This window comes from Pimephales promelas, chromosome 6, assembly GCF_988280905.1.
Source record: "Pimephales promelas chromosome 6, fPimPro1.hap1.1, whole genome shotgun sequence".
Classification (NCBI taxonomy): domain Eukaryota; kingdom Metazoa; phylum Chordata; class Actinopteri; order Cypriniformes; family Leuciscidae; genus Pimephales; species Pimephales promelas.
Genome location: NC_142774.1, coordinates 14,271,982 through 14,299,084, shown reverse-complemented (window position 1 = coordinate 14,299,084; position 27,103 = coordinate 14,271,982). Strand labels below are relative to the sequence as shown.

General features: G+C 37.2%; 1 protein-coding gene and 1 long non-coding RNA gene across 3 annotated transcripts in view; one reads left to right on the top strand and one right to left on the bottom strand.

Moving 5' to 3' along the window:
• Positions 1-27,103, top strand: part of galntl6 (polypeptide N-acetylgalactosaminyltransferase like 6) — a 251,525-nt gene that overhangs the window by 106,607 nt on the left and 117,815 nt on the right. The window lies entirely within an intron of this gene.
• Positions 18,847-20,768, bottom strand: LOC148978510 (uncharacterized). Its single transcript, XR_016168835.1, has 2 exons — positions 20,547-20,768; positions 18,847-20,451 (listed from the first exon to the last, which is right to left on the bottom strand). It is a non-coding gene; the product is annotated as an uncharacterized LOC148978510 (long non-coding RNA).

Sequence of the window (27,103 nt, the reverse complement as noted above, 5' to 3'; positions counted from 1 at the left end):
GCTCAAAAGTAAAGGGTAGTGTAAATATGCAATAGTCACTGCCCTTAAATTATGAATATACTTGTGCTCTTAGAGCTGAAAGAAGTGAACTTTTTTGACATTTATATTAATTTATAATATTATATTAGGCTACATTTATAAAAAATATATTTACATTACACAAACATAATTATATAGAATCATAGTCGGCAAGTTAAAACAGCATTAAAATAAGTTATTTCACACACTAATGGTCAGAATTTTGGAATAATCAGGTTAACAAGGTGGGATGGGCTACACAACAGGAGAGCACATGGCACAAGGGAACACATGAGAAGTCATGTGCTCAGACCAAAGGAGACATGAACACAAGCACATGGCCAGTAAAACAAGTCACCAGCCACGATGTGCTCACACAAAAAGAGACAAGCACACGTAGCTAATGAAAACACTCGAAAGTCACGTGTTCACATAAAACATGACAACATGAAAGCACACATCTAGTGAAAACACAAGATACGTGCTACACAGCACAAGACAAAACATGACATGAAAGTACATGAAACAAGGCACTGACTAGACAAAACAGGAGTGTCAGGGCTCTGTCACAAAACCGAGAAATAGACTTGAAGTGACAGAACCCTGGCAGGATATTATTATCAATGTTGAAAACAGTTTCCTGCTTACCGTTTTAGTGGAAACTGTGATTTACTTCAAATTACATTTTTATGCACTAAAATAGAAAACCGCTATTTAAAATTGTAACAATGTTTCACAATATTACAGTTTTTACTGATTTTTTGATAAAATAAATCCAGCCCTGGTGAGCATAAGTAACTTATTTCAAAAACAAAATCTTATTTATTTCAAACTTTTTACCTGTCTCAGAGGTTGCTGCTTTTGTCCACAAGTGCAAGTTCACATTAGCTTTGCATCTCATGCACCGGACGATTTCCCCAGTAGGGAAAGGAGGCAGGCAGATAGATCGGACTCCTACAGTCTCAAAGATTTCACAGGCAAGCTCTATGGGGATTAGATGAATAAAAATTCCACTCTCTGCTTACTAAGTGAGGTTTTCTTTTTTGGACATTATTAGCGATGGGGCTGAGGAAGTATAATTAAATACAGCCGCACAATACAGTCTCAAACCGCATCAAAGACAATCCACAGTCCCCGGTGCCTAAATTTAAAAGTAAATATAGAAAAATCTCAGCCTCCCTCCAGTCTTTCTGGGGATAGATGAATTTTTATGAGGAGTTGGATGCTTTGTTTATCGATTGAGGCACAAAGAGAGTTACAGTTCAGTCGTCTAACTTTCTTTTATCTCTTGATCGGAACATCTCCTGTCAGCTGTTATCTTCAGAATGCTTCGTATGGGATTTAGAAAAATATGGAATGCTTGAGTACTTTTTGCATTCAGCACACACATTCTTTTTGTTTTATTACATGTTTCTGCAGTGCTCCTTATAAAAGGACACAGAAATAAACTTTTGCGCGCTGGATTTACAGAAGTCATAGGCCAAGTTTAAACTGCATAGATAACTATTTACTGTAAATCACAATCCATTCATTATGTTTTCCATCCTGGCTTGCTTCCGCTCCAGGGCGACCTTCAGTTGGGCAGTAGGCTTTGCTGTGTTTACTTGTTTTCTTCTTTTCCAACTCAAACATCCTAGGGGAAGCATCAGCCATGTCAGAGAGAGAGAGAGAGAGAGAGAGAGAGAGAGAGAGAGAGAGATAATAGATGATAGTGTGGTATTGTAGTATTTCACAAGCCTTCATTTTAATTCATGTTCCTTTCAAATCAAATACGCACATTGTGATGGCTCTCAGAGACGAGCGAATAATGTTGAGTGTGGAGTGTTCTGTTCCTTTACCCACTCCTGCTTATGCCTGGATGATTCAGAAATAAATAATTGAAGGGTCTTTTGACTGACCCACTGTAGCTTTGACATCACACTCCTCTTCCTCATAAGGTCTACTCCGATAGGTAACTGAACATCATTAGGTTAGATTTGCACAACATCTTTTACAATACATTGCTCCAAAGCTGCATGGACATTTGGGGGAAAAAAAAAATAAAATAAAAAATGAAAGAACTCATTACTAAAACCCCAATGTGATTACATCAAGGGAGACAGTGTCAATCAATCAATCAATCAATCAATCAATCAATCAATCAATCAATCAATCAATCAATCAATCAATCAATCGATCGGTCTCAAACTCTTTAAGATTTTTAAATAGATAAAAAAACCAGAGGAATCATTTTAATTCAATGATTAACTTTTACATTTTTTGTTTCAATTTTAATGACTTTTAGGCCCTGTTTACACAAGAACACTCGCGGGTGAAAACGTAAAAAATATTTGATCGGATGCGCCTTTCGTTTACACGGCGATGACGTTTTTGGGGCTTAAAAATGCAAAAAAAAGTGAACCTCCCTCCAGAGTGGAAATCTTAAAAACGCTCCACCATCGCGTTCCCGTCTAAAGGGTAAAAATGCAAAAGTCTGCTAGACAGTGAAGGTTGTACGCAGGCGCGCGGACTAGCTGTTGTTATGTGGCAGTGCTTCATATTGCCACCTAGCTGCCTGGAGTGCATACTACATCAAATTTCACTCACTTTTGCGTCACCATATGCACGCAGATTTCCCACCCATAACGCTCGTATAAACGCTTAATAAAAAGTTATAACCCAACGCCACATTTTTTTTTTTCAGATCGTTTCTGTGTAAACATAGCCTTGGTTTGTATTCCTCAGTCACCTGTTTCCTGTCTTCCATTTGCCCTTCCAGTCAATAGTTTCTATGGACGCTAATTCAATCTGCACACCTGTTTGCCCTTGGCTTCATTATCTAGTTCTTTATTTTCTGCTGAGTTGTCGGTTATTGTCACGTCTACACACAGTTTGGTTGCCTTCTGTGAACCTGCGGATTACCTGAGTTTGTTTTATTTAATAAATATCTTTGTTTTGGAGCCTTTTGTGTCTTTCTCATTTCCATCTGGACTAAACTTTACAACTACAATGTCAGCTATTGATTTAATACTGCAAAAAGTACAGAAAAGCAAGGAAACAAGTTTTGGAATTGAAAAGGCAAATAAGAACCTTGTGCTGAATAATTTGCAATATGGTCCATCAAAAAAAAAAAATATATATATATTTTAGCAAAAATATGTTTCACCTATATTCTGTTTTAACTTATTGTTGTTGAATTGCATTATTAGAAAAGGATGTTTAAGACAGAAAGAGCAACGATCCAGTGTCTGAACACACAGTCAGCTTTGTTACTGATCTCAAAATGGTCCATCGAGTTTGTGTTATTGATTTCCTAAAAAGCTGCATTGAGCTCTTAGGGACATGAGGAGTGGATGGGTCTTCTGCAGGTTCTGATGGTGTTCAGTCTCAGAGGATCACAATGGCAGTGGGGATCCAAACATTATTATTATGGCATTATTATAGGAGTCGTATTGATTCCATCAGGGTAGAAATGCAACTTAAAGGGATACTCCACTTTTTTCTTTTTTTTTTTCTTCTTTTTTTTGGAAATAGCCTAATTTTACCTCTCCCCCAGAGATAAACACTTGAGTTTTACCATTTTCGAATGTATTCAGCTGATTTTTTTTTTATTTATTTTTTTTTTTTTTGAAGAATATCAGTAACCGGACAGTTTCTGGTCTCATTGACTTCTATGGTATATTTTTTTTCCTACTATGGAAGTCAATGAGACCAGAAACTGAAACTGTCTGGTTACTGATATTCTTCTAAATATCAAAAAATCGGCTGAATGGATTTTAAAATGCTAAAACTTTTTAACTCTGGGGGAGTGGTAAAATGAGCCTATTTCCAAAAAAAAAGTGGAGTATCCCTTTAAGGAACTGTGAGTGAATCCATTGTATTGCAGTGAATTTGTCAGCTTTGTATTTTTTTTTCTTCCTGATATTTAGTTTGAATTACAGATCATACAGAACTTTTTTTTAGATTTGTTTCTGTCATCCCTATTTATGTTTTTATAAGGTCTTCCTTGCTGCTTTCGCTCTCACTCAATGTTAGCAGTTGCTCAGCAGAATACTGTGATGTGAAACAGCATGATTCTGTATTTAATGGTTAGGAAATATGGTTCAGTCTCTCTTTTTTTTCTACTTTGAGAAGATTTTTTTCCCCCTATCTTTTTCCCCCTAAAGGTTAAACCGACACCTCCACAGTGCTTGAAGGGAAGCGTTTGTGAATTTGAAAAGAGAATCATGCTGAGATTTTGTTGGTTAGTACACTGGAAAAGACAGACAGAAATACCCTCCTCAAAAGAAAATCTGCAGACATTATTACACATGATAAGTGCAGATGGCAAGTCTTCTGAGAAAAAAGCTTTCATGGTGACTTCTTTCCACATTTCTATAGCAGAAGAAATGAAAATGGTCTGTTAATCATTACACTCTGGACAATTTCAGAGAAGTGTGACTGAGTCACTTAAAGGGAGCAGGAGTCTCTTTCATCAGTACTGGGCCACAATTTGACAACTAGAGCTTAAAATAATGCACAATAAAAAAAGTGATACTTACTTTGACGTTGGAAACTGAACTCATTTTGACAAATACATATTAAAATGGTTGATACAGTGGACAAGCTGTTTGGAGAATGGATGTTTGGCTGGATTTTGATTTGTTAATTCAGAGAAATTCACAATTTTATATTGTCCGTCCCTTGTCACGTATTGCCTGTCAATGACGTAATATCTGTGTTTTCCCTGGTTTCCACTTGTACTGCCTTTGTAACCATTGTGAGAGACGTGGACAACTGCGTAACTGCTGCTGTTGTTGTTTCGTTCAAACATTATGGACCATGACAAGCAAACTTTGGAACAGAAATAAAACGTGAATCAATATCAGCGTACAGTTTTTGAGATGCCGAGATCTCCGCATCCACAAACTTCGACTTGACAGAGCTTTACAACTTGACAGAGATGCCACTCTTGCATGTACTTTATTAGACAGGTGAGCAAATATACAAAACTAATCAATGTTATATATCTCAACATGATGAAATGTTAGAATATAATCAATATAAAATTATAATGTTGATCTAGCTTACTGCTAGTCTCATACAGCCAAAAAACTAACACATAGAATAATATTATAACTTTCAACACACTCAAATGCAGTTTATTAACAGTGGTGTGTTACCTCACAATTTTAATTTGTAAACTGACCAATTTGAGTATTAATTCAGCACTTGCAGGTAGTTCAGTAGAATGAAATGTCATTATTTATTTATATCCGCAGGACTCGCGTGTGGCGCTGATATCTGTTTTCTCATTAGCAATCACGACCTGCTTCATACCAGAGTCATGTTAAAAAAAAACATGAATGTTTTCTCTCATCCATAAACATTATTAGATCCATCAGCATGACAAATTCCATGATTCCGCTTATTCACTGCGTCATCAATCTACACCTTTGTTATTGTAAGAGGTTAGTGATCTCTAGCTGTGAAAAAAATAGCATATTGTAACTTTAAGATTTAAAGCCTAGGTTAGGACAAGGGTAATAAGTTATTATACAAATTGTATCATCTCCTAAAAAGGGCAGTTGGAAAGATAATGATGTTACATTCTTAAGATTTAACATTTAAAGGGATTTTTCACCTAAAAATGAAATGATTTACTCACCCTGAAGCAGGTGTATATGACTTTCTTCTTTTAGACGAATAAAATCTGAGTTTTATGAAAAAAAAAATGACCTGGCTCTTCCTAGCTTTATAATGGGAGTGAATGGGTGTATATCTTTGGAAGTCCATAAAACCGCATCAATCCATGATAAAAGTGCTCCACGGATAATAAAAGTCTGTGTTTGTGTAAGAAAAAGATCCATAAACTTTATCAACTAAAATAACTAGCTTCTGGCAGACGGCCAAACGCAGCGATTTACGGCGAAACCATCATCATTACCTATGGTAAAGAGTGAAGTGGTTCAAGTGCCGTAATGCAGCGCAATATAGATGTTCAATAAATAAATGATTAAATATGTTAAGGACATTAACCAATCAATGCATCAAGTTAAGTAATCAGCATACATGTTTGCATTACTGATTTAATGGCTTGAAGCAATGGGGCACATTAATAACTCTTTTTAAGTAAAGGAATGCTTGTAAAAAAATATTATTATTTACCTATCTTTTACCTATATTCCTAGAATCCAACCCCGTATAGTAATTATAATCTAATCCCTTTTTCCACTGAAATAATCGCAAGATGGAGTTTAGCTATCTTCTCCCCACACCAATAGTCTATTGATTTTGCCCTGGTCTGACTTCAGGGAGGATTTTCTCGTTGAGATAATATAGTAGTGATATCACCTGGAATCTCCTGCCACTGCTAAAGGGCCAAATCCTTATCTCTTCTGACAGGGAGTCTGACTTTGCCAACTTGGAGGAGGCCTGTCGCTCTCCTGACCTACCAAAGGTCTTCACTTTTACTCACAGGATTTATCACAGCTCTGCGGGTCTTAACGGCTCGCATACAGTTCAGATAATAATGCAGGAACTGTGCGGTCTAACGGTTATCTGAAGATACTGTTCCCACCCAAAAATGCCGTTAGAGTAATAGAGAGAGACAACAGGCACTTAATGTGAAAGTGCTGTCAGCACTAGCACCCAATCAGAATTCTATTGCAATTCTTGTTTCCTTGGAAACATTTGAGTATGCAGTAATCCTGAGGTTCTGGGATGGTGTGTGACGTAGAGTTAAAGTGACATGTCTTGTTGGACTCTATAAAGTTGATGAATATTAATGAGGCTTCCTGTATAATGCTGCAGTATATCCACCGTGGATATCTCTGTAAAGCAGGAGGTGAGAACTGGAATGATCCATTACTTATGCGCCCGCTGTGCGCTGGACAAAGAGAATTTCTTACATGCTCCAGTCCTTCAGCTAACCCAGAGGTATCTGAAAGGTCTTCCTTCGCCCGGAACACCGCGAGCAGGTCACAACCTTGGCCTGAGGAGTTATGAAGACTGAGTCTGAGAATCACTCAACATTTCTTGTTATTATTTATAGAAATCTAGATGTTACCTAGATGCTTCACTGTTTGTTATGAATTCACTGAAGTTGACAGTTGGTCAAATATTAAACTGTTTTGCTGTGTAGATTGCAAGGTAATATTATTTCTCAAGTGCGTTCTGGATTTTTTTTAGTTTACTGAAGGGAACCATCCTGCTGCAAAACATCAGTAAACTTGTTTTATGGGATATATATCTGTATGAATCAGCAAAGCCATGGACATTTGTCTGCATGATGTGCAATAGAGTGAAAAAAAGGAGGAGGAGAAAGAGAGAGGATGTATTTTCTGCCATACAGAGTTCAATGAATGTTCTTTAGAACTGCGCATAGTAAATGAATCTCAGTGTGAGGTTAATCTGGTGCTGCAGTATTTTTGGTATGCATATCGAGGCCCAAAACAGAGCAAGTCAAAGGTTAATAGGAGACCAAAAGATGTGATTTAATGTACATAATTATGAAATATGTAAACGAGAACATTTGCATTTTAGAGTTGGCTTGTTCACTAGAATGCAAATTAAAACCTGTGGAATATATATATTTAATCGTGATTCATCACATTAGTGATTGAAAAAATGAAATGATTGAAAAATGTTTGTTTTTATATTGAAAACAACATTTACATTATACTGTGTGTTCAATTTCATACTAAAAAATTCTCATTTGGAGCAAATAATCTCTCTCACATAACACTGTCCATCAATGAAAGGGTGAAATATATATTGATGAGATCCTGATATTGACGGAAAATTCGCATTAGTTGTGTGTGTGTGTGTGTGTGTGTGTGCTTGGCCATCAATTGGTGTTTCAGACTGGACGTGCTGCAATGATAGCTCAGTTCACAATTACAATAAATAAATAAATACTCATATATATCATTCAGCAACTTTTTTTTCAATTCAGATTCTAAAGTAATCAGAAGTAAACTTTCAATTCAGAATCTTATCTTATTGGCATCCATTTTGGCGTCTTGCGCTAGTCGTGCACTCAAAACGTTAAAGGTGCCATGTGTAAGAATTGAGGTAAACATATCCAAAAAATGAGCTACACGCATCAAAAGAGGGAGGCGGTATGCGGGCAACATAACCACCAGCCAAATTGCAACACACGAATAACTCACACGGCTTGTGGGCATACTTGAACCTGATGTCAGTCGTGTGGAAAGTACAGTCCACTACTAAATTTCAGTTCAGGGAAGAGTTCAAAAAAGTGATGGGTCAATTTTATGTATGAGTAATACATTTTGGTAAGTTGCAGCATACTGTATCTTTCAACAGTGTTAGTGTTTGTTTTTTTTTTGTTTTTTTACTATTAGCTAGTAGAGATGATCGGTTCACACGCTCTAGGGATCTGTCGTGTAACATTTACAAGTGCCAAAATGGTATTTATTGTTTGACTTGCATAATGAAATTGACAGAATCTGAGAGCTGAGATTGTTTTATATCATAACTAACCTGCTCTGTCTAATCTGTCGATCTCCGTGTCCTCTTTGCTTTGTGATTATTCTGTGTGTGACAAAATTGATGTGTGGCGTGAGAGCATGTGAAAAGTGTCAATTGCGTGTCTAACAGTGAATCTGTGAGAGTTGGCAGCTGTGGATGGCGCTCAACAACAGTGAATGTTGTCTGTTGAATTAATGTAATTCAAACTAACAATAAAAATGTAATATGAACAAAATTAATACCGGCATGAACATATTCACTGGTAAAGGTGAAGGGGGGTTCACTTGAAGATGTCATATTTAAAATCACTTGACATCAACCAACGTTCCCCTGGAGACAAAATGTCCTTTATTAGGAGTTGGCTCGGCTTCGACTATGGCTCTAGGGTCGTTGTGAAGGTAGGGGCGGAGCATAGAGACTTTGCCATTTCTCGTTTGTTACCAACTCACTTTCTCGAGGAATACTGCCCCTATCTGGTATGGAATGTGGAGTATGAATTGATTTTTTGACAGGCACCTTTAACCTACTATTTGGCTGGCTCCTAAAAAGTGTGTTTCCGGTCTAGCTAGATCCGGTAATTTCAGACAGGAATGTGCGGCGCTACGCCAGTTTTCATTTTTGGATGCAAAAAAGATTCTATTGGCTGCGCTGGTAATTGTGCCCATTTTGACCTCGGTGTGCTCTGTAAAAACACTGACCAAATTAATCTTGCGGAAAAAAAAAATGTATCACGTTAAAATGGGTTTGCGTTAACACCGTTAATGACACTGTTAATATATATTATCTGTGGAATAATATATATAGTCTTAAACAGAATCTTTAAGCAATAATAAACACATGCTTTAGTTCAGTGTATTTACAGGAACTTTGTTATCCAAAAACTAACTTTATGCCAGCGTTGATTTTTTTATTTTTATTTTATTTTATTTTTTTAAATGGTTTTTAATGTATTGGCAATTTTCTTCCAAATATCGTCTTTTGTGTTCTACAGAATAAAGAAAGTGATACAGAGTTGGAATGACATGACAGTGAGTAAATAATGACCACATTTTCATTTTGGGGTGAAATATCCCTTTAAGGGCCAGATTTACCAAAAACGGCAAATTAACGTTAGAGCAAAATCCGCCAAAAAGTGCCAATGGGAGTGTAAAGTTCTCCGAGTGATTTACTGATAATATGCACATTAAAGAACACAGATGCAGATGTATCATTTCCATAAAGAGCAATGCAATCTACCAAGAGCAGTGCCAGCTGCTTAGTGTCTGGTAAGGTTTAAGACATGCTTTTTTGGGGCATCATTTTAAACGAATTGACTGGCACAAGCCTTATTAAATTGTGTTGCATTGTTCATTCAAATCCAATAAATTTCTCCCATAAATTTTGTATGCCCGGCAACATTGCTGAAAAAAAGTTTCCCTTTGTATCATTACCTTAAAGGGTATATATCATGCTTTTAAATCATTCATTTTTTTACATATAAATCATATATTTGTGGTCTATATAAAACGAAACGGCAATGTTTGGGTCTGGATTCATCATTATTATAGCTCCACAGACCCCTTTTCTACCCCTTTTCTGATGTGCGTCTGTGGGCAACTCGTTTTGGAGCGGCCTCTTTAAATAAAAAGTAGATACTCCGCCCCTTCTCCAGGTTGCTGAGTTCACACTCGGTTCAACTCCACGTTATTAGGCCATTTTTTTAGATACACAATTATATAGAGTCAAAGAACATTTTTATTCACACTTTAACAAAATGTTACACCGGAAAACAACGGAACAACAGAAGACGTGTCCTTCAAGCCTCACATGCGATCCAGAGCGAGCGAGTTGAAAAAGAAGACGACGAACCTGCCGAACACCGTCTCCATATGGATGTAGTGCAATGGTATGTTACTGTATTGCGTTATAAGTGAAAGTTGATCATTTATCTTGTTAAAACAAGCACTCTAACAAGATAAATGACTACGGTCTAATCTTACCACTAAAAATCTGTATTGATAATATGATACATTTAGAACAGCCTTTCTCAAACTTTTTTCAGTCAGGGCACCTTTCAAAAGTGCATAAAATCTCAAGGCACCCCAGTGTAAAATATAATTTAAAAACACTGCATAACCCAAATTTAAATGCAAATGTCTTGTTTAGTTAGACAGAACAGTAATGAACAGAGCATAATATGAACTGTAAATAACAATAATAATAAAAACTTTATAGCACCTTTAAAAACACAGGTTTGCAAAATAATTCACAAAATAATTAATCAGAGACACAAATGCCATAAAACCGTAAGAGGTGGACCGCCCAATACAAGAACCCAATAACAAATCCAGACCAGGAGAACTCAAATGAAGTGCAGGATGCAGATAAAATAAAAATCCCCGGCTCTTGTGGGGATTTTCTTTTCAAAAAACGATCCATAATGCTGTAACTAAAGTGGCCTAAATTCACGTTTATTTTTACGTTTCTGTCAGTCTGAGGTGTTGCTATAACGCGTTGCTATGGATTGCGTCACTTGCGTCAAGTTGTGTGTGTCTTGCTTCGGTCTTGTGAGACGGATTTTTTTATGATTAATTTTATATGTTTATCTAAAATGAATTTACAATTTTATTAATATGTTCATATGTTTAAAAAGAAGAATGTAAATTCAAATATATTTATATATGAAATGTCAGCTGTTTTTTTTTTCTGGGTTTTTTTTTTTTCCACATTTTTTTTAGCCTACTTAATTTTTTGGCGGCACCCCTGACACAGCTAGGGGGCACCCCAGTGTGCCGCGGCACCCACTTTGAGAAAGGCTGGTTTAGAAAAGCATCAGAAAACACAGCAGCTAAATGACCATTGATGAAACTCAAGAACAATAATACTGCAGACGTCTAATATTACTTCAAAACAAAAACAAAGAAAGACAGAGGTACTGCTAAACCATGACCGCCATGTGTTTTAAAAAAGTAAACTACTTTATTTTTATTAACGATATTTACAGCTTATCGAAATGCTCTGTTTGTCGTCTCCAAAGATGGAAGGAATTTACCCCTCATTCAGACGAAGTCGATCGGCGAACCCTTTTTTATACTGGCGGAGGTTGTTGAAGTTGGAATCTTTGAAGTGCTTCAGGTCACTACATCCAACAGCCGAACATTTTGACTTGCCCTCTCGTAACTTCTGCATCATTGAGCTTGGACTACAAAATCGGAGCGAGAAATAAAAATGGCGGATTACTCGAAGTGTTGGACTGGTAGTCAATGTCCTCATTTGTCAGTTCCGCTGCAAATACACTCTAAAAAATGCTGGGTTGTTTTAACCCAATTTTGGGTCAAATATGGACAAACCCGAAATGTTGGGTTAAAAATGTAATGTAAAAATTTAACCCAACGGCTGGGTTAGTCCATATTTGACCCAAAGTTGGGTTAAAACAACCCAGCATTTTTTAGAGTGTACTGTGACGTAATTGTTCAAAATGTGTCATAGATAACAGAAAAATCAGAACAGGTTGAAAAATATGACCAAAGCAGAATCGGACTTTTCAGAACTTTTCTGTACTTATAAATATGCAACAAAATGCATTTAAGGGCTAAAAAAAAAAAGTGGATTTAGCATGATATGTCCCTTTTAAGTTTGTAAAATTTGCAATCTCAATTTCTATTCATAGATTATCATGGGTAGTTTGCTTATATTCGGGAGTGCAGCACAAAGGCAGTAACTGCGGGCATCTAGCTGAGCTTGCAAGCCCGTACATCAGCAGCTGACATCAATGTTGAGAAGCCATTACAGAGGCCGATGAGATTTACATCTGTCTGTGTGTATGAGTGTGCTTTTTTATTGAGCGTCCCGCCCGTCCTGGACACTGCCTATGAATTGCAGGGGTTTGTCAGTAAACCTGTCAGGGGCTAAATTTTCAGTTAGGGGGCTGGAATGGCTCACTGTGCACTCCATCTGACGAATTCAGACATTTTATTTCCTCGTCCTATAGAAAGATGGTTCTGATCAGATAGGGCATCCATCATAAGAGAGTACAGACGGCAGACTGCCACACAAAAGCACTCAGCGGAGTTACGAGGCAAAAACATGGCAATATTCCCTTCGAGTCTGCTACCTTTTTTTTTTTTTTTGGTCAAAACAAATCAAACAAAACCTCACCTGGATTGAGATCAGTCATGCTGGAGTGTGAACCGAGAGTGTCTCAGTGGGGGGAATCACTGCTGGACTTTCTGCAGAAATAATCAATCTCTCTCAGTGCTTTTCCTCTGCCTTAACAGCCACATTTGCTGCATTAAATGCTCTGTGCTCTAACAGCCTAATTCAAACATATAGCTGCCCTATTCGCTGCACTAACTATTACATGCTGTGTTTTAACAGCCAATAGGGTTTTAAGTTAAAGCAGCCAGCTGCTCTCAATTTGTCTCTCTTTTGTTTTCCTCTTTTTTTTCTTTCTATCTTCCTTCCTTCATTTCTTCCAATCTGTCTTCAGGCACATCTGACTGCTCAGAGGGCCATTTTTGATTGGAACTCTGCCCAATATGCAGGAAGTCAGTTTATTATTTGCTGTACTAGAAGAGAATTGTCTTGAAATCTTTGGAGTGGGTAATCGGGTCTCACATGCTCTTCAATCCAGCCGTGTTGCACACAACATTCATTTATCAGCCCCCTTTTTTCGTTGCTCTTGGCAGCAGTTCAACCCTATGTGGTCTATCACAGTCTCCCTGTCATACAGCAAATTCAAATGACCTTTTAACTTTAGCTTGACAGGTTGATGGATGGTCTTACATGCAAATTATGTGGAAAACAGGGGTGTAGCAGTTATTATAACTTTTAGAAATTTGAAAGTATGGGAAATAGCCAATTAATTTTAAAATCTCCATTTTGCTTCAGAAAAAAAAAAAAAATATATATATATATATATATATATATATATATATATATATATATATATATAAAGTATAGGGTCCTAAATTCATTGTTTTATGAGTGTATTTTATAATGTATTTATTCTTAATTATGAAACTATTACTGAAATTATGTTAATGTTACTATTTTCTTAATTACACATCACATAGAGAAAAGATAACTATTAAGCAATATCTCTTCTTTTTTCTAATTAAATTAAACCGTTTATATATATATATATAAATTGTTTTGTCTCACACTGAAGTTTCTTTAGTGAATTTATTCTGCAGATGCAATCAGAAGCATAGTTTAGATCCATATTTGGATTTCTTACAGTTCATCACTGAGAAGGTTTGATGAGAGATTTGATCACAACAAAGCCAAGTGAATGAATGACACTTTCATTTGAGCAGAATATCTCATGGAGATTGCTGAACTCCAGTTTGCTTGTTTGTCGTATTTTCAGATCATCTGCTTCCGCAGTGTAGAGAGAGAGCATGTGCGCATGGTTGACATGCTGCAAATATTAAATAAAGCATGAGGCAGAAAATGTATCCTCTTAACAGAAAATCGTTGATTGGGGGATTTATGCCATCTGGCAACCACAAGCATAAAAGCTCTTAGTCGAGGCTTGAACAGTTGTAATATTTTGTCTCCTCATTTTTTTTTTCCCAACAAAAATAGAGAATTTGGTAAATCTTTTTATTTAAAAAAGAAATGTTAATAGTCACAGTTATCGTTCAATGGCCTTGCTGTTGTCTTGTCTTGGTCATGGGAAAAAGCTAATTGACAAATATTATTATTATTATTTTTTTTTTTACGAAATCAGCACTAGTTCATTGAAACCCAAAAGGTGGTGCAACAGTGCATGATTAAGATTAAGAGTGCAGAAGTTAAGTAAGACTCCCTACTCTTTGTCTGTAATTATCCACTCATAAATCCCGACAGTGTAATGAGCACATTTGTGTTTTCCTGGATTCATTCCACGCTGAACAGAGTGCATCATGAGGGCTCATAACTGATAAAAAAATACCTTGTAAATGACCAGAATGATCAGTAATTTCATCCAATCATAAACAAGTGTGTTCAACAAGTCTGGATAACAATTCCAAGGGAAGTAGGAGAGTTTAATGTGTGTCTGAGGACTTCCTTTGCATGTGAGAGTTTCACTGGCAGACATTTACTAAATTCCAGCTCCTCAAAAGCCACAGATGAGAAGAAAACTTGATGAGAGGCTCGCTGCTCTCTCCAAAGACTTTAGACTTAATGCTGCTGATCATCTCCAATGTGGTGATAATTGCACAGTTAACTGTGATGCACTATTAAGCAAGACTGTACACTAAATGTGTTTGAAAATCATCTGGGATATAGCACTTTGCAAATATATTGATACATCCATGTACAGTCAGTCTTCAAAAGGAATACTGTATCTCATCAGCATCTTCTGCCTTGATGTTCATAATAACAGCATTTGAAGCTTTGAAACTTTGACAGTTGCTCTCTGCCAAGGCAGTGGTTGACGAGTCTATATCCAGAAAAGATAATAATAATAAAGGAGTTGCTGGATCTCAGTGGGGGAAATAATGAGCTACAGTTCTTCCTATCAGCATGAATCTGTCAGCCAGCTCAGATCGCTGTCATTCACTCAGAGAAAACCTGTGAGTTGTTCATAGGGTCTTGTCCCCTGGGTTCTACACAGACTGTCGGTATTTGGCCGTTGGCTGATATACGTTTCACTTCCTTTGTGTGCGGCTATCAGCCCAGGGCAGAGGAGTGGGTCTGTCCCACAGGCCATCATGGGCCTCATTGGTCAGAATTGACCAAAATATTTATTTATTTATTTATTTATTTATTTATTTGCTTGGGATGACAATTGATGACTTGTTGCATTAGCTATCTGAACACACCAAAAATCATGGACATGATTTGGATATGTAAAGAGTCAAACAATAAAATGTAACTCTTGGTACCTTCAAAGTCTAAAATTAAGACATTGGAAATGAATGGGAAATGAATGGTAAAACTCTGAGAATGTTGGTGGTACAAACTACAAATCAGCCATGATGCAAAAATAAATAAATAAATCAATCAATCAATCTATAGGAAAAATATATAACAGTATATAACAACTTTTTTCCATGATTCCTTAATTGTTTAATTAACATTAAAGAGACAGACAGCCTATTAAGACCTACTGTAATGAACAGATCTAACATAATCTTACACATCAGATGTTTTCCCCCAACAGATAGCCAAATGTTTATATATATATATATATATATATATATATATATATATATATATATATATATGATGAGATCTGGGAAAACCTGTCAGATGGCACGCATGTACATTTTCAGTAGAGTCTAAAAATAGATTGTTAGATTCAGATAAATTAAAGTATAGTATAGATTCAATACATTATTATTAGAACATCTTGTTTATCATCTCTGAATGTATCTTGGTGGGTTTTCCCAGATTGCATCACCCATTTTAAAACTGAGGTCCTGACTCTCTGTGGTCATTAAAAATCCCAGGATGTCCTTCGGTAAAAAAGTAGGGGTTTAACCCTGGCATCCTGGCCAAATTTCCCCATTGCCCTCTGTCCACAATGGCCTCCTAATCATCATTGGCTTCATCACTTTGTCGCCGCTGCACCAGTAAAGCTGCTGTGTGGTGGGCTGCTGTCACATCATCCAGGCGGATGGTGCACATTGGTGGTGGTTGAGGAGATTCACCTTTCCATATGAAAAGCGATTTTAGTACCCAGAAAGCACTATATAAATTTAACGAATTATTACTAATTACTCTTCTCAGAAAATGTAAAAAATGTTGCACTGGTTTTGTCTGCAACTTGTAATTAGTAACATGGCCATTCCGACTCGTGCCAGCATGGGTCACAAATTAAATGTATTTGTAAATGATAGCTCATAAAAATGGTAAAAAAATATTGGCTAGTATTATAAAATCCCCTCAAAATTCTGAATAATAACCAAAAAATATTATTGAACAAAAATATATTATGTTGATTTTCCTAAAAAAAAAAAATAATAATAATATAAAAAAAAGAGTTGCATTTCAAGGCTTCTTGATCTTTTGACCGTGAAGGTACCAAGAGTAACTCAAAAATGAATGGGCTTAGATGTTTACTAACTCCGGGCTCCAATAAAGGGCCTCTGAAATTCATATGGGAAGCTGAGAGGGGGGAATAAGGTGGCATGGCACATTAAAAATTAGCCATGCTTAGAGCAGTAGGACGTCTTCTGATGTTGCAACTGCTAATAGAATCACAGCATCTGCTTGCTTTACTGATGTTGGCAAGGGCGTATGCGTGTTGGTGATGGTGAAAAGCTGTGTTCATTTTAGTCGTCTTTTACAGCTTTGATACATATTTTAGCCTGCCTGTTTGATTATTCCATATAAAATCAACCTCTGGGGATAAAAGAGCACCTAAAATTATATCGTTGCCTTTTTAAAATTCTGGTCCCACTTTATATTAAGTGGCTTTAAGTACTATGTACTTTCATTGAAACAAATAATTTGATACAATGGACTTATTGTGTACTCACATGTTTTTACATTGTACTTATATTTTTAAAATACCAGCATGTAATTACAGCTGTAACTAATTTATGTAATTACATCTGTAATTACACAGCTGACCCATCCCTTACAATTTAACCTACCCTTAAACCTACCCATATCACCACACCTGTCCCTAACCTTACCCAGATCACACCTCAATAGCAGCAAAAAGTGTTTTACAATACAACATGAGCACAAGTACATTGTACTTATTTTCCAATGTAAGTACATAGTACTTAAAGCCACTTAATATAAAGCCGGAACAAAATTCGTATTATTATTCAGAATTAATAATTGTTGTTGTTGTGGTATTTATACAACAATTAGTTCTAATCCTTGAATAATTTTGGTCGAGCAGTGTTCAAAAGTTAGAGGTTATTATTGTCATGTCATTAGATGGAATCAAGTGACTGTCTTTACGAATAAATCACTTGAGTCATTCGTTAAACTGATTCATTCAGGAATAAAACAAGGCACTGTCTTTATTATTGTTTCATTGAATCACTAAATTAACCAACTTGAAAAAATATTTATAAATGAGTTATTTAATATTTAATACTTGTGATTTAGATTTGCATTTCTCATAAATCTATCCAAATGCAGAACATCACTTTCTTTAGACAGTTATTTCAACGCATTCTCATCCTTTAGCGTCATATAGAACGCTATATGACAAAACGGCGCTATACTACGCACATGGCACCCGTTATCGTTAATGTAACACGTGCTGTGATGGTTATTTAGGTGTGGGGTAGGGTAGGGTAGTCTGATATAACGCTAAAGGATTTATGACGCCTTGCGTTCGCGTGAAAATTAACGATAAAGGGTGCCATGTGCGTAGTATAGCGCCGTTTTGTCATATAGCGTTCTATGTGATGCTAAAGGATGAGAACGGGCTGGTTATTTAGATCTTAAGGGAACATGATGTACCTGACAAAGGAGCATTTAACTGTAATAAAGCCGACCTTTGGCTTTTTCTTCAGTTCACAGTACAGCCTGCTTCTTCACTCCAGACTTCTGTAGCACTGCTAGTACTTGCTTTGCATTTGATATGCTGGATTAGGCTGTGATCCATTATATTCCATCCATGACAGAGCTGTGTGAAAAAGGTGAGACATGTCTTTAGCTGAAGGACTTGTGATGAAGGACTCTCCGTGTCTCTGAGAGAGTCATGAGAGACAATGATGGGGCTGCTGGAGGAGGGTTTTAAACTCACTCTGTATCCAAAGCAACAGACAGACCTTCTCACTGTGCCGCTGGCAGGCACACATCCGGTCTAGTATTCAGACTTTTATGCCTGTTTTTCTCTATGTGTGTGTGCGTAGGTGGTTGCGTAGGTGGGTTGGTACAAAGTGCAGCGGTCAACTTCCATTGAACGAGTAGGAAAAAAACTCCTGACATTCCCATGAGAGCATTTTATAATGTATCATGCAACTCAAAAAGAACATTTGCTTGTATTTGAAGCCCAAAGTCACTTCAAAAGGGCAGACAGAGAGTTCAAATAAGAGCGGGAAACAATGTCAGACAGATAGCACGTCTCCTGTGGATATTCTTGCAATTGCAGGCAGCAAAAACTGACCTCAGTATAATTCACATATATTTTTTTTACTTTTTATTTTGTAATTCAGTGTCTTTGTACTTCATGTTTTGGAGATTTCCATTAATGATATTTGCTTTAAGAATCCTGTAGTATTAAGGTATATATACTGTATATATACAGTCATGCCCAGAATTAATTATACCCCTGGTAAATATGATAAAAATGGCAGTACAAAAATAAATCCGCATTGTTTATCCTTTTAATCTTTCATTCAAAAAATTGGCATCCTAACCTTTCGTTTAAGGAAAAGAATTGAAAGTGGGGGGGAAATCTAATTATAAAATAAATGTTTTTCTCCAAAACATGTTGGCCACAATTATTCATACCCTTTTATTAAATACCTTTTTGCAATCTCCTTTTGCCAAGATAACTGCTCTGAGTTTTCTGCTATAATGCCTGATGAGTTTGGAGAACACCTGACAAGAGATCAGAGACCATTCCTCCATACAGAATCTCTCCAGATCCATCAGATTCCCAGATCCATTTTGGTGCTTCTTCTCTTCAGTTCAGACCACTCATTTTTTAGATGGTTCAGGTCAGGGTCTGGGACGGTCATGCATGGCAGAAGCTTCATTTTGTGCTCCCCAACACATTTTTGTGTTGATTTTTATGTTTGTTTTGGATCGTTGTCCTGATGGAAGATCCAACCATGGCCCATTATTTCTATCAGCTTTCTATCAGAAGCCGTTATATTTTCCGTTGATATTTGATAGAATCCACAATGCCATGTATCTAAATAAGAAGTCCAGGACCTCCAGCAGAAAAATAGGCCCCCAACATTAAAGATCCAATGGTATATTAAATTGTACACATGGGGTACTTTTTTATCCTCATGTCCACCAAACCCATCTAGTGTGCTTACTGCCAAAAAGCTCTTTTTTTAGTCTCATCTGACCACAGAACCCTGTGCCATTTGAAGATCCAGTCGTGTCTGACCACTGAATATGCTGGAGTTTGTTTTTGGAGGAGCGAGGAGGATTTTTCTTGAAACCCTCTCAAACAACATGTGAGGATGCAGGGGTTGCTTGATATTTTTTTTTAGGCTTTCTGACCCCCAAGACTCAACTAATCTCTGCAATTCTCCATCTGGGATCCTTGAAGAGTCTTTGGCCACTCAAACTTTCATCCTCACCGTCCATTAAGAAAATATAGACACACATCCTCTTCCTTGCAGAATCTTAAAATCTTTAGTTTCAATTCTTTAGTTATTTTTCTTACATCCACTTTCTATTTTGTGATGCTCAACAATCTTTTGATACACATCAGAACGTGGCTGGCGAGTATACACACACACACAGACACACACACACACTGGGTGGATTTTTATCATTCTAGGGTGGTTTTGGTCACACACTACCAACACACATTTATGTTCAAACACCTAGGTAAAAGTGAATTTTCTATAATAGGTGCCCTTTAACATTGAAATCACTCACGCCAGACGCACTATTCACGTCTGGTGCGAATGCACCATTAGATGACGGAAGTGGCACCTGGTGTGATGATCTGCTGCTGTAGCTATTTTAAGGTTTCGACGTGTTGTGCTTTCAGAGATGCTCTTCTGCAGACCTTAGTTGTAAGTGGATATTTGAAATGAAGATTATTATAAGTAATACAATTATCCAAAATATGTAATTTAGACAACTTAACTCTTATTAACATTGTGACTTTAAAGCCCAATGTTCATGCACAGTCAACTTTTCCTCTCCATTGTCCTTTCCATTTCTTTATATAACCGTACTCCACTGGCTCCATGGCAACTGGTGTGAATTAAGTCTGAAGTCATTATGAAAGTAATTAGCGAGAGTGTGTGTGTGCGCGGGTGGAGCTGGAAGCCCTCTGTTTCGTTCTGTCTCATCGTCTTCTAAGACTGCTGTCAGATGAGTGCAGATGGGTCCAGGTTCTGCCATCTGTTGAGGGACATAGGTGTGCATGAAAAAAACATGAATTAAAAAAGGAATTGCTTGAGTGTGGAGCACTGATTCAAAAAGTAGCTTTAACTCACCCTGCGTATTTAACTTAAAATGCTTGTTGTCAGGATTTGCCTATGACAGTTCTTCATGCCGTGAAATAGGCTGTTGTGACACAGAAATGTAAATGTGCTTACGTGATTTGCATTTAGAAAAAAATCCATTTCCATTAGATGATTAGAGATTATTCATTTCATTATGACACTTTCTTAGAGAGTGGTGTCTTATATTGGGCAGGTTTCAGAGAGACATGGCAGTGTTTGCTTTTCCAAATGGAAGTCTGATCAGGAATAGCTTATCTCTGGACTATTAGCTTTTTCAATATTTGCTGAGGTAAATAATTAATGGATTGCGATCATTCTCCATCTCCTCATCTAAAAAAAAAATACCTCTTGGTTTAGAGGGGTCCTTTTATGAATTATTTTATGCCATGCATATGGTTAAGGTGTGGCATTAACGTAGCACATTGGTGTCAAATAAAAGTGTCCTTGAAAATATTTTTAAAAAGTAGTTTAAAACATATGCTGAGTTTGTAATCCTGTTGTCTTCATATGTAAAAAAAAAAGAAAGAAATAAAATACACCTCGTACATGTATGAGTTTACACATCTTAATCATATATAGATATAAATATATTGTTTAATGTTTTTTTATTATTTATTATTATTATTTTCAAGGTTGAATGCAGGTTTGTTGCCAAAGATCCACAGTATTTGTTCATTTTAGGTCTATCCAATTGGCACTTTATTTGTGTCTGCATATCACAAATCTGGGAAATGAGAAACTAAAAAGAAAGTACAAAGTTTTTTTGATGTTAATTGTTGTGCAAGCTGACATGTTAATTAGCAAATTTTGTATTCTGCCTTTCTTTAAATGTGATTCTACTCACTATTCAAGCGTTGGGAAGAAAATCTGCACATTTAATTACTTTATTTAAAAAAACAACAAAAAAACACACACATCCACAAATACGCCTCTCTCCTCATGAATATTCTTGAGAAGATTTGAAATTTGAGTTCAGTTACGTGATTGACATTTCGGATTACAATGTCAATACAGAATATGCAGAAATGAAGGAAGAAGTCGCCTTCCGCACGCACACACACACACAGTGGCTCCTCAGCCTCCAATAGACTCCAATGAAGGAGGGCTGGAAAGGTCAGTCGCCGTTAATGAGCTATGTCTAGCCCATTGTCTCCGAGCACCAGGTCCGTCTTCATGATGAAACTGTGCAGCTGAGAGACAAAGATTACATTCCTTCCACATTCACCTTTGTGTTTAAATTAACTGCTACATTCCATACGTAGATTCCCAACAAGCCTGTTTTTTTGTTTCTTTTTTTTTCAAGGCCAGAGGCAGGTGACTAATTAGAGCTACTGTAATTTAGACACTTAAATTCTAAATATAGAACTCTGCGGTCGACAATGCCATGCTCCTGTATTGTGTTTATTATTTTCTTCCTCTAAATGCACACTGCATATGTTCTTACTGAAAATGATATGGTATGGTTGAGTAATTTTAGGTTTCCCACATTCGTCTTTAGATTTCCACCAATGTTCCCAAGTAGGTTTGTAAAGGGTAATCAGGAAATCTCTGGGTCGACCTATTGCTTCCATGGCACCCTGCCAGTAAACACTATTATTCTGTTTTCCTTTGTCTCGTTCACCCACACATAAAACACACTCTCGGTTCCATCAGCTGCTCTTTACCTCGGCATGGTGCACCTTGTGGAAATCCTCTGTTGTTCTTTCTGACTGGCCCTGTTATTTATCACTCAAATTCATTTGCAAGCCCTGAGGTGTGTGTGTGTGTTAACCGAGCAAGGGAAAGGTTGATGTGTGTTCGCACATGCAAGGATGCGTGTGCGTGCTGATGGAACGAGACAGGGCTTGTTGCTGTCTCTATTGGATGTGCTCGCTTCCTCTCATTCCCTAATCCCTCAGTGTTACAGTCATCTCTGTGCACCGAGCCCCTCAGAACTGTCAATATCCAGGCCAGAAAATCTCACTTCTTGATCTCTGCTCTCTTACTGCCATAGACAGACGTATAAGCCCTGCCGATGTGCTTAGCATGAAGATACACTGCTTGCCACTAAAACCTCTCAAAGCTTGATGCAAGGCATAGGGGACAAATAACAATATGTGGAGGGAAAAAAAGGGTGGCCTGTTCTTAAGAGACAGAATGGTGGCACCGGACACCATACGGAATTACTATGTCATACTATCAGCTTCTTTTTGTGCAAATATTTCAGACTCATCTTTTATCTATTTATTTATATTTATTTATTTGAATTTATTAATGTGTGGCAATTAAAAGGAAAGTTCTATGTCGATCAAAATATGTTAATTGGAAAATTAAGTCTTTTGGCAAAGGAGTCTTGGACGACAACTAAACACTTCCCCTTAGCAAGGTTTGGTTGTGGTAAGATTTTTAAATGTTTTTAAAGAAATGTCGTATTCAAGGCTGCATTTATTTGATTAAAATACAGTTAAACAGTAATATTGTGATCTATTTCTAGTTTACTGTATTTTAAAGTGTAACTTATTTCTGTCATAACAAAGCTGAATTTTGAGCACACATTACTCCAGTGTTCAGGGACACATGAACCTGATGGTGAATGTAATCAGAATAAATCATTTTATTCTGATTTGGTGCTCAAGAAACTTTTCTTATTTAATATCGATATTACAAACAGTTGTACTGCTTAATAATTTTGTGTTAAAACTGTAATGCATTTTTTTTCAAGATTCTTGACAAAAACACTAGACTGACTTTGTCATACTCATATTCTAGTCAGAATGTCTGATAGAGAGTCTGAATACTGCTCCATAGGGCTTTGATTATGAGGCGTGTCTTAACCGAACCAGAAAAAAAAAAAAAAAAAACTCTGCACTCAATTGGATAGACCCATAGGCGTCATTTACAGGGGGGACGGGTGGGACATGTCCCCACCACTTTTTGCCAGGGTCGATTTTGTCCCCACCACTTTTGAAACATCTCGCGGCACAGATGTACCAATACAAATAAAACATCCAGTTAATAGCATTCGTTTCATTTTTTTTGTTAAATAACAGGCGATCTAGCACTGAAACGTGCTTCAATCCGTTGCGAAGATTCCTTCCGGTGAAATAAAAAATAAAAAAAAATTCTCACAAACGTGTCTCTGTTTCTCGTGGTTCTAATTCCGCTCTCGTATATTTTTTTTTCCCTCATCAAAACATATACAACCACTGATAAACATTATATCAATTCAACCACTGATAAACATTATTGGTTTTGATGAGGGGAAAATAAAACTATACGAGTGCGGATTAGAACCCCGAACCTCCCGAGTCTCGACACGCTAGGCAAAAATTCTACCATTGGACCATCACTGCACATACACAAGAAAGGGCGTATATACTCTATATACTCACTATACTAACAACATATTAGTTCTAATAATTACACCCAAAGTAGCCTACCAACACATTTTTGGTCGGACATCACATCTTTGTGCTCATTTTTATTTATGTACATCAGGAAGCTACAGGACATCGTCTTTCAAAACATGACCTACTCGAAAGAGAAAAAAGAATGAATGCATCATTGTACCCAGCACTTTTGAAAATGGCTTTCCGAGTACGTCTCTGTCCCCAGCACATTTCAAACCAAACTGACGCCCACGGATAGACCTACTACCAATCAGAGCAATGCAGTTAGTGACGTATGTTGAGCTACACATTCACACTTAACTCAACTGCACGCACGCTGGATGAAGTAGTAAAATAATGAGCATTTCTTCTTTTACTTGGTCCTCCATGAGTGCGACCAAAGGAGAAACCACAACGACCACAGGGTTTTCATTGCGTCTCATCTTCGTTGCGACCATCGGAGCCAGCTTATAAAAATAACTTTTGCTAAATCCTGTTGGACGGACGGCAAACACATCTTTCCGATCGACAAATGCCTTGATTGCAGTTCTCTGTTCGTCTTTAAAAATGAATGCTTGTCGATTTCTTTTACAACAGACGCAATAGCAGAATCCATACATCTCAATTCTCCAGCTGCAGTCATCTTTGAGGGAAACCAGTTTTAGAACTATATTCTTTTATATTCCGTAAATATTCACACTACTTTTTTACAATTTTCTTCTGAAAAATCTTTTTCCCTGCAAAGTGGTTTGAACAATGCTATAATAGCATAGGAAGGGTATTTCCCAAAGTGTTTTGTGTTTTATATATATATATATAATATATATTGTAAAGACGTGTTACCTTGGATTCAATGGTATTTGATGGCTAACACAATGCTTTACACTAGAAACATGGTAATTATCTTAGATCTGATGGCTATATTTGTTGACAGTATCGATACATTGCGGTACTCTTGCATCAGTGCAGTTGTGCACCTGTAACCCATGTATTCTGTCCTGCCACGCAACAGATAAAGGAACCGTACCTCTATTGGAGTCTGGACCGAGGCCTGCCACTCCAGGCAGCCTGGGAGCATCATACCCCATCTTTGTTCTCTGTTTGTTTCCCCCCTCTCTCTCTCTCTTGCATGTTTACATCACACTTCCCGTCTGAAGTATATCCATCCCAGCTGAAAAACCATTGCAGTTTGATGCCAGTGTTGTACGTGGTGTGAATTCGGACAGCGTGAAGCCCAGCAGAGATGAACAGAGATCTCATCTAGCTGTCTTGACAACTCAATGGATCATTCCCCTCAGTTGTCACTGGGTCAGATTTCCATTCAAAACACCTTGACACATTTGATAATGTGACAAATGGGTCTCTTTGTCTGGAATCAATATCATCAGTATCATCCTCTCTGCGGTTATTTGTGCAATGAGCCAGCAAATGAAATTAACAGAAAGCAAATTAAAATGAGTGAAACTGATGGAAATTGGAAGTAATCCCAAGACAAAGGTCTTAATTTTTATGCTTTAATTGTTATGCTTTCTGATCAGATGATACGCAAATAAGCAAACATGTCTGGATGAAATGAATAAATGAATAGATAAATATATGTTTAAAGGCTTCATCACAGTCATGTTTGCTTGTTCTGTGACAGCAAATACCAGCTTCTGGATAATCAACAAAACAAGCTCTCAACACATTTTGAGCTGGGCAATGACAAACGGGAAACTGAGACACTGCATTTTAACACCATTGCAAATATTTATGAGCCAACACAGAATAGAAATAATGCAGAATTATATTTTCTTTCTATCAGTAGTACTGTATTTGGCAAAACAGGCAATTTTTAGCATGTAGAAGAGAAATGATGCAGTATCAATATGCACTTGCATAGGCAACCAATATGGCACTGTTTACATCTGTTATTAAAAAGTGTTTTCATCAATCCAATCATAAGTGCACAAGATAAATACAGTTGTAAATGGGGTCTAATCACTTCCGGAGGACGAAAACTCTACGAAAATCCATATGTGACTGGATTGCTACTGTAGTGTAGACGCTTCTGGGGTTGAAAATGTTTGACAAGGCACAAAACAGCCTACCTGTCGCCCACTGACCTAACATACCCCATCTTTGGGACGAGATTTGAGTAAGCGCACCAAAACAAACAATTTCATTTTTGCTATGTTGTTCCAAAACACAGAATTGATCAAAATCGCCATTACCGTGTGTATTCTTTCCATTTGCTCTCTGTCTCACTCACTCATTCACTTGTATTTGTGCGCCACATTCTGTGACAAAATCCAAACACAAGTCATCAAAGGAAGCACATTTGAAATGCATGTTAAGACCAGGTTTAAATGGTAATGCATCTCTGCTATTTGTGATCAGATCACTAAAGCAGGAGTAAACATGGCTTAGGAAGGGTCATTGCTTGAGATGTGACTTGCTGATGTGACATGTTGTCCCAAACCAGTATGCATTTCTTTTATGTTCTTTAATGTTACAGTAATGAAAGTCAAATGTTGTTTTGATCCTATTGTTCTTCCAAACATCAACTATACCTTTTTATTACACGTTAATTGAAATTATTCAGTCTGAATGGCTCAATGAGGGTGATTGAGGTCGGAGAGACACTGATCTGAAAGTTGAGCATTTTCAAGCCGTACATTTAATTAAGGTTTAGCGGTCATATAGCTACTCGTACATCAGCATTAAAGAGTATGTTCAGCCCTGAAGTAAGGAGTTTCCCACTGGCAATAAAAAAACGGTTAAGATTGTGTCCTTGACTCAAGCTCTTCAGCAAGGTCCAGCAGAGATCATTACCCAACCCTAGGGACAGGAGTGTGATTAATGGTTATTAAGGTCCAAACAACGTCCGAGGTCAGCCGTGAAGCTGGAGCTATGTAAGAAGTGGCAGACAGATCACTCGTTTGTCTCAAGGATGTGTGGAGATCGAGAGAGAGAGAAAGTGTGCGTGTATGTGGGTGTTCCTATGCACATCTGCTCAAGATTTTATGAATGTCTCCATGTGCGTATGTGGGTTCCGGCCCGGCCCTTTGATCTCCTCGTCCACATTAAGTGGATCCATAATACCTTATTTCTTATTAAGTTACAAATATGCGAAATTGAGTTGCGGTCTTTGTAGTCTGCACTACAAAGTCCAGACCATTTATCATAGCTTTCAGTAAA